General features: G+C 40.8%; 1 pseudogene; it reads right to left on the bottom strand.

The window, feature by feature from the left end:
* Nucleotides 1-1,774: 1,774 nt before the first annotated feature.
* On the bottom strand, nucleotides 1,775-1,890 carry LOC145394247 (5S ribosomal RNA; annotated as a pseudogene).
* Nucleotides 1,891-8,397: the final 6,507 nt, after the last annotated feature.

Below are 8,397 nucleotides of genomic sequence, written 5' to 3'. Positions count from 1 at the left end.
CTTTCCATCTGTTTTTAATATCTCCATCTTTGGTCAATAAATTTCCTTCCCTGTCTCTAACTGGTATTTCCTTGCGTTTACCTGCATTACCACTCAGTTCTCTAATCGATTCATATGCTATTCTTTGACTCTGTCCATCATTTTTGTTTATTAAGATTTCAGTCTCTGCAACCTTTTCATCCACACATCTTCTTTTATCTCTCCTAGCTAACCTTCTTACTTCTGAATTCAAACTCCAGTACGCAGCTCTTGCTAATTCAATCTCTCGTTCATCAACGCATTACATCTCACTCCTCAATTTAGCCTCACCTCTCTTTTTTATCATATCCCACGTTTCCTCCGATATCCATTTCTTTCTCCTGAATCTATGTCTCCTTCCAATCGTACATTCAGCAGTCTCATGCAAAACTTTGTTCACATCCTCCCACATCTCATCTACACTTCTCTCCCCCTCTTCCAACGTTTCCAACACCAAAAACCTATTTCTGCATTCTAATCTGAATTCCTCCTTTTCTTCTCCTTCCCTTCTAAGCTTAACAATATCGTATCTACCAACACCAGATTTTTCCTTCTTCTGATTTTTAAGTTTAAACCTTATTTTTGCAATGCTGAGTTGATGGTCACTACCAATATCCGCTCCCCGTTTAACATGAACATCTAGCAGAGAACTTCTATGCCTCCTACTGATAGCGATGTGATCAATCTGATATTTATATTTTCCACACGGCGACACCCAAGTTGTCTTGTGTATATTGCAATGCTGAAAGAGTGTGCCCCCGATGACTAAGTCATTTGCTAGACAGAAGCTTCCAAACCTCACTCCGTTTTCACTCATCCTACTACCAACTCCCATCTTACCCATACATGCCTCAAATCCCTCATTTGAACAGCCCATTACTGCATTAAAGTCTCCAACGCAGATCAAAACATCATGTCTAGGTACCCTTCCTACTCCTTCTTGCAACTTTTCATAAAATGTGTCTTTCCTTTCATCGAGTGCATCATTAGTAGGTGCATAACACACAAACAGACTGATGTTGCCATGATTTGATTTAAACCGTGCGTATAACAATCGCTCATCTATAGGATCCCACTCACATAAAGCCTTATTTGCCTTACAACCCAGCAACAATCCTACTCCCTGATAATGCATTCCGTCCTGTCGACCAGATATCAATAAACGTATACCATCCTCCAAATCCAACTTATTGACTCCAGTTAATCTAGTTTCTGTCAGAGCACAAATATCAAGTCCGTAATTTTGAAAAACCTTCACTAACTCATCGATTTTACCGTCATGATTTAGCGTTCTCACATTCCAGTTACCAATTTTAATTGTATTTTTTGCATTGACAAAGGAATTAGATTGTAATTGAGGCAACCGTGAGATTCTTAGCACCCCCTGCCCATTTAAGGGCTGCCTGTCCCCGCACCGGAGGGACTCGGGGACGGTATTGTTTTCACTCGGTTTGTCTCTTAATCTCTGTTAACAACTTTGCGCGAAAACTACTGGGGCGATTTTGACAAAAATTTCTGGGTAATAGGCTATGACCTTCTGATCACCTGATTAAATCTGGGACCAAACTGGGCCAAAGCCCAGGCTGTAGGTCCTAGAAATGTAAAAAAAAAAAAAAAAAAAAAAATCATTCATTCATTCATTGCCAGACGCCATGTATCCCAAACGGGGTGGCCAAGGGCTTAGAGTTAATTGTTTTACGGGGAGGGGCACTAATCCTCCACCAACCCCACTTGACACGTAGGGAGAACGTTATGCCAACAGCATCTGGTGTTCCCAGGCGGTCACCCATCCAAGTACTAACCAGACCCAACGTTGCTTAACTTCGCTGATCGGACGGGAAGCGGTGTACTCAACGTGGAATAATAACAGTTTTTTCGCCATAACTCCTTTCAGATTCGTCATATTGACATGAAACCAAAACCTAAAGGTGCATATCTCAAATCTGCATCCTATAACATGCCTAATTACATCAGGGGTGTAACCCCCCAGTTAGCGGTAGGGGGGTCAATGTCCGGTGGGTCGGGCATAAAATTTCAAATGGGCATAAAATCATGATGTTTCATCCGATTTACTCCAAATTTGATACGTGACATCTTTGACTAGATATCTTGTGATTATAAGTCAGCACTAAAAGACTGCCGGGGAGGGGGGGGAAGGTTGCTGTTCCTTAGCACCGCTTATTATTATTATTAGTAGTAGTATGTGGTAGGTGGGGGCGCTGACCATCCACTCACTCGATGTAGTGCTGCTCGCAGGTGTCTGCCCTTTCCTCTCCTTCATCCTTTCCTTTCATTCTCTTCTGTTTTTCTTTCCTTCATTCTTTCCTCGTCCTTCTGCCTCCGAGTGACTTTACACTCCCTCTACTGTCCTTCTTTCCTTCATTCTTTCCTCTTCCTTCTGCCTGTGGGTGACTCTGCACTGACAAGCCTAATCGTTTCCTGTGCACCAGGAAACCATTTACTACGCTGGGTGGTAACCGTATAACCGAATTTTGGCGCCTGGTGGTTAGTGGGTAATTACGGTGCTCCAATTGGACTGAGCTGGTGAAGGTTTATATCCAAGGAGTGGTTGGGGTTTATTGCTCACGTAATGCCACCCAGGGATGAGTGAGGCTGGTCACTCTCATCTTAACTGTCAAGACCAACTTGCCTAGCCCCGGGCTCCTACGCTCCTAATGGGGCAACGTAGGATTGGATGATGGATGGATGGATGGAATATTTATTATTATTATTATCATTAGTTATTATTATTATTATTATTATTATTATTATTATTATTCTTGTGTAGTGTTATATAATGTTATATGAGTGGTGTAGAGAAACACGAGTCTGAGACAGAAGTTTATTCCTGACTAGTTTCGCACAGAGGCGTCTTCAAAGGAATGAAACTTCTCCCGGCATAGTCTGACTCATATGGCCGGCTGTTGGATCACACTTTTGGTTAGTCCTTAGTCTGCAGGTCACTGACTGGACCGTTAACTTTCCCTTTCTGATCTGACCATCTGCGCTACTGGGCGTGACCACACCACGTCTCTTTTGTTGTTATATTTATATTGTTTGTTATGTAGAGTGCCTCCAGAGCTTTTCTTTGTGCCTTTGTTAGATTTTTCTCTAATATTTCTGCTTCACTCCAGTTTGGCAGATGATGTTTTTTTATCTATGTGGTTAACTTATCCGATGATGTCATACATCAGCTTTATGTTCCCTCAGCCTCGGTTCTTTTATCTGACTTTACCCTTTCCATTATTTGCTTTGCTTTTTCTTTCAGTGTGACTAGAAGGCCCCTGGGGTATCCAAGTAGGGAGGCACTTATGATGTAGTCTAATTCACTTTGGAGATACTCTACACTACAAATCCTAAATGCTTTTAGAAAAAATCCAATTACCAGTCCTGACTTTCTGTTATTATAAGCGCTGAAGTAATGAATGAAGTAATCTTGTTGGTTGGTTTTCTGAACACAGTGAGTTTTGCTTGCTCACCGGATCTTATAATCAGAGTGTCCAAGAAAGGTATTTTTCCATCGTTTTTTTCCACTGTAAACTTTATCTTTTCACTTACATTATTTAGCTTAGGAAGCAAATTGCCAATGCTGGTGTTTCTGTGTGTACTCACTAGTTCATCATCCACGTATCTATACCACTTTGTACACTTTGGCATTATCATTTTGTAATGATCCCTTTCAAGCATTTCCATATATAGAGACGCCATCACTGGACTAAGTGCTGAGCCAATTGCAAGACCCTCGTGTTGGCGATATTCCTCGCTGTTGAATTTGAAAGCCCCAGATTTTACACACATGGTTAAGAGATCTTGTAGTCGCTTTTTCTTACTGGTAAATTTTCCTCAGTGATAAGGTCTAACACTTTTTCCACTGCACTTATCGCACCATCCGCTGGGACATTTGTAAACAGTGACTTCACATGAAAGCTCACCATATTTTTCCTGCGAAAATTCACTTCCTGCAGCCTTCCCTTCAGGTCGGACGAGTTTTTCAAGTGGGAATCGCCAATTTTCCCCAAGGCTGAGGAGAGTGGCTTAGCCAGACATTTAGCTGTGAGGAGCACTTCCAATGCCTGAGGTGATGAATCTTAGAGGATTCCCAGGCTAGTGTGTTTTTGGTGACTCTCATATGGCCGGGATCTTCGGTGTCTCCTCCAGTAGGCTATGTGTAGTAGCTTCTTCCCCTTCTCCGTTCTTTTGAGACTCGTCCTGGCTTCTTTGTTCAACCTTCTGTCTGAGTCTCGTGTTTCTCTACACCATTCATATACATCCGTCATGTCTCAACAATTATTATTATTATTATTATTATTATTGTTCCGATTATTAGTGTTGTTGTTATTCCCGTGCTCGCAAAGCGAAATCTGGTGTTATATTTGTGTGTGTGTGTGTGTGTGTGTGTGTGTGTGTGTGTGTGTGTGTGAACATAATGCAAACTGTTTTTATCTGACTTTAATCAAACTTAGTGGAAGCGATTATCGTAAGAAAGGGACTGGGTTGGTCTAAAGTCTTCTAGGACAAGAGGCAAAATGTCAAGATCACCAAGTTGTCAATGTTTGACCGGTGTGTCTGTGTGTAAATTAAATAACTAAATTAATTTTGATCTTCTGTGGAACAAGCCAGGTGTGAGGGTTGAAAATCAACAAAGGGGATGACCTATTCTTTATGAAAAAATGTTACTGTCGTCACATGACAAGGTCAGTTTAAACAGTTTTTATCTCATTTAAGTCAAACTTTGAGGAATGGTTAAGGGTATGGTATGGATTAAGGGATTCTATTTTGAGGACGGTCATTGAAAAGTCAAGATCATATGGAAGGCCAAATTCAAGATCACATGGCAATGTGGAACAGTTATGAATAAAGTAAGAACCAAGGGGTCCAACTTTAAAAACAGCCAAAGGTAAAGATAACAGAGCAAAGTCAAATTCTGATTCGTGTGACTGAAAAAAAGAATGAATAAATAAAGTAGTTTTGATCTGATCTGGAAGCACCTTGGTGCAAGTATTGATGAGAATTAATCATCAAGGTGGCCTGTTGTTGTTAAATAGGTCAAAGATGAAGGCCACATGACACGGTCAGCTTATGTCTGTATTCGTTTTTAACCAAATTTTGTGGAAGGGTTCAGGTTACGGTATGGATACATGAATTCGATTTTGAGAGCAACCAGTCAAGCGTCAGGGTCAAAAGTAAAGGTCAAAGGTCAGTTAGCAGGGCAAGATCAACCTACAGAGCGTTGATCTGACTTGGACCAACATTGTGTTAAAGGTCGGGCATGAATGAGGTAAATTCAAGTTTGAGAACAAATGGTCGAAAGTAAGCTTCTAATATTAGGTTTTCAGTCCAACTGGTGTGTGCAGGTGTTGGATTCTCTCAGTGCTCCTTTGTATTATATCGACTTGTGAGCAAATGCGTGCACACGTGGGTGTATGGAAATGTTTAACTATGTACATATGGATATTCATATTTGCGTGTGTGTGTGTGTGTGTGTGTGTGTAGTACAAATCTATTGTACTGAAATTTAAAGGTGATAGGAATTTATTTTCATGCTGTTCGAAGAAAGAAGAAAGAAAATAGTAATAATAATAATAATAATAATAATAATAATAATAATAATAAGAAGAAGAAGAAGACAGACAGAAAGAAAATCATAATCAAGTGGTTTTATGCTCAGCTTTTCCATTTCCATTCTAATATTAGTTGCTGCCAGTCCTATGAAATTTCCCTCAGGCTTTTCGATGATGCCAGGTGCTGCTTCTCAATATTCTGCCTGTACAGCAAATGTCAGACGGTATACAGGACGGTGAAGCAAACCCTCTACCATAATCGGTATAAGAATTAGCGTTAAGGGCAGACTGCCTTGAAAGGGACAATAAGATCTGTGTTGTATCTAAGTAACTTTATGTAACTCTCTCTCTCTCTCTCTCTCTCTCTCTCTCACACACACACACACACACACACACACACACACACACACACACACACACACACACACACACACACACACACACACACACAAAGACACATGTACACACCCTAACAATCACAGACAATCATTTTAAGCAAGGGGTCACGGCTCATGCACACACCCATTCATCTGGCGGAGTGTTTAACGTGCCCTTAATTCGGTTATTTATGTTGTTGGTACAGACTCAGACACTGTGTTCATGAGTGATGGGTTCCTTGTCGCTGTGATGTAGTGTGGGGAAGTTTTTATGCTACATAGCAGGTGCATGTGATATTGTTTTGGTTATCACCCTAGTACTCATTACCTCTAACTTGTCGTTGTTTTGTTGTTTGCACTGCTTTAGGTTTGTGATACTGAAGAAGGACATGTATAGTTATGTAGAGAGAGATTCAGTACTCTTAGGCCCCAGAAAGTTTTTAATAATGTCTATATTAATAAAACAATCAAAGTGAAAGTTAGTACTTACTTTCTTCATTACAATTTATCAGCAGTTACACGAAGTTTTGAAAGCGGTCTTCCAATCAAAGTGAAAGTTAGTACTTACTTACTTCATTACAATTTATCAGCAGTTACACGAAGTTTTGAAAGCGGTCTTCTTTAGCGTTGAAACATAACTGAACCCCATGTTTCAAACCAGCAAATTTTCCTTGTTACTTATCCACTGGAAAAGGTACATTTCTCCCTAATAATATATTCTTTCTGCTAATCATATGCAAGGCTAGTTTTTAAAATATCTCTCCCTTGAGGTAACCTTCCGAAAAAAGAAAACGTTAAATCAGAATTTAAAATACGGGGTCAGTTGCTTAGTATGGCATGACCACTGGATCAGTGCGGTTAACTACTGATGCCCACTCAGCGTGGCGCGTGTGGAAGGACACTTTTATATCCAGCACACGTCTGCTTCAGGTCAAATGATGGGGAGGTCCTTACACACAGTATCTAGCTGACATAGAGTGAAGTTTATAAGTTTGGAATTTAATCAACATGTGGTTATTACTAACGGATATATTGACGTTATTCTGTGGCCTCTCTCTCTCTCTCTCTCTCTCTCTCTCTCTCTAATAAAGGTGAGCCGTGTGTGTGTGTGTGTGTGTGTGTGTGTGTGTGTGTGTGTGTTATTATTTGTTAATAACTTTTTTCATACTATTGATTGTTAAATATTTTTTTTTTTTGCAGGTAAGCTGGCCTCGGGACTTGCCGTACTACGAGACTTGTAAGTGTAAGAGAACACTCAAAATAGTTTATACACTGATCTGCTTCATCATCATCATCATCATCATCCAGACTAACTTTCCCGCTCCAAGGTGGGCCCTGAGAGCCAGGAAAAAAAAAAAAAAAAAAAAAAAAACATACTCATAGTTCGTCCATTTGAATGAGCCACACCCCTATTCACCCATATTCAAGCTTCCACAATCCTGAATCCTTCTGGCAGGTCATGAAACATTCCGCACGTAGCTTCACACTCACCTATCTGCCAGAGTCAATCCGACGACTGCCAGTTTAAAAACGGGTGTTAAACCCTGGTCATACACATCTCCGCTTAAAATTCATTAATTTCTCCAGCTGAATCTCTTGTCAGTTTCTTAGCCTCATTAACTCCTAAACCTCTCTCACACACTCATTAACCATATCTATTAACTTTCCACAAGGCCTATCAAGCCTCATCCCACCTTTAAATTCTCTCAGATCTGCCCCTTTCACCATTCTATTTATACCCATTCTCTCCACACCCTTCAACTCTGGTGTCCATAGACTTCATTTCTTCACATTTTCATGGGTCACGTTATTCCTTATCCTATCCACTCTCCTCAGTCCACACACACTCCTCAACAGCCCCCATCTCCACTGCTCTCACTCTTGACTTTTTATTTTCATGCCACACCATAATCTTACACATATTAGAGTAGACACTAAAAGTCCTTCATGCAAGCTTTTCACAGCCACCAGACTCAGACCTCTGTTTACCAAGACCTTCATGGTAGGCTACCAGCCACTTTTTTTTTTCTCTACTTTCCACTTCTGCACATTTACCTCTCTTTTCTGGCGGTGGATGGTGGTGCCCATCATCCACTCATTTAATGTAGTGCTGCCTGCTTTTTCCTTCATGTCTATTATTATTTTTCAGTGGTTGTCCTCCTCTCGTCCTATTGCTTTCATCCTTCTTATGATTATTTATTACTCTTCTTTCTAATTCACGTGGCTCTACAATTGACTGACAAGCCAAATGGTTTCCTGTAACTATGGAAACCATTCTCACTACAACGCTGGGTGTGCTGGGTGGTAACCATGTAGCCAGATAACTGGGTGTCATGGAGCTTACTACGGTGCCCGTGTTAACTGGGTGGAGAGACGCAAATGCGGCGTCCACCGAGAAACCAAACCTCCACACTAATCTCTGCGCTTCTTTATGGCGAGGC

Source organism: Coenobita brevimanus, chromosome 26 (genome assembly GCF_032717465.1).
Source record: "Coenobita brevimanus isolate Jiangsu-jjx chromosome 26, ASM3271746v2, whole genome shotgun sequence".
NCBI classification, from domain to species: Eukaryota; Metazoa; Arthropoda; class Malacostraca; order Decapoda; family Coenobitidae; genus Coenobita; species Coenobita brevimanus.
The sequence above is the reverse complement of the archived record's forward strand: the minus strand, read 5'-3'. Positions and strand labels throughout refer to the sequence as shown.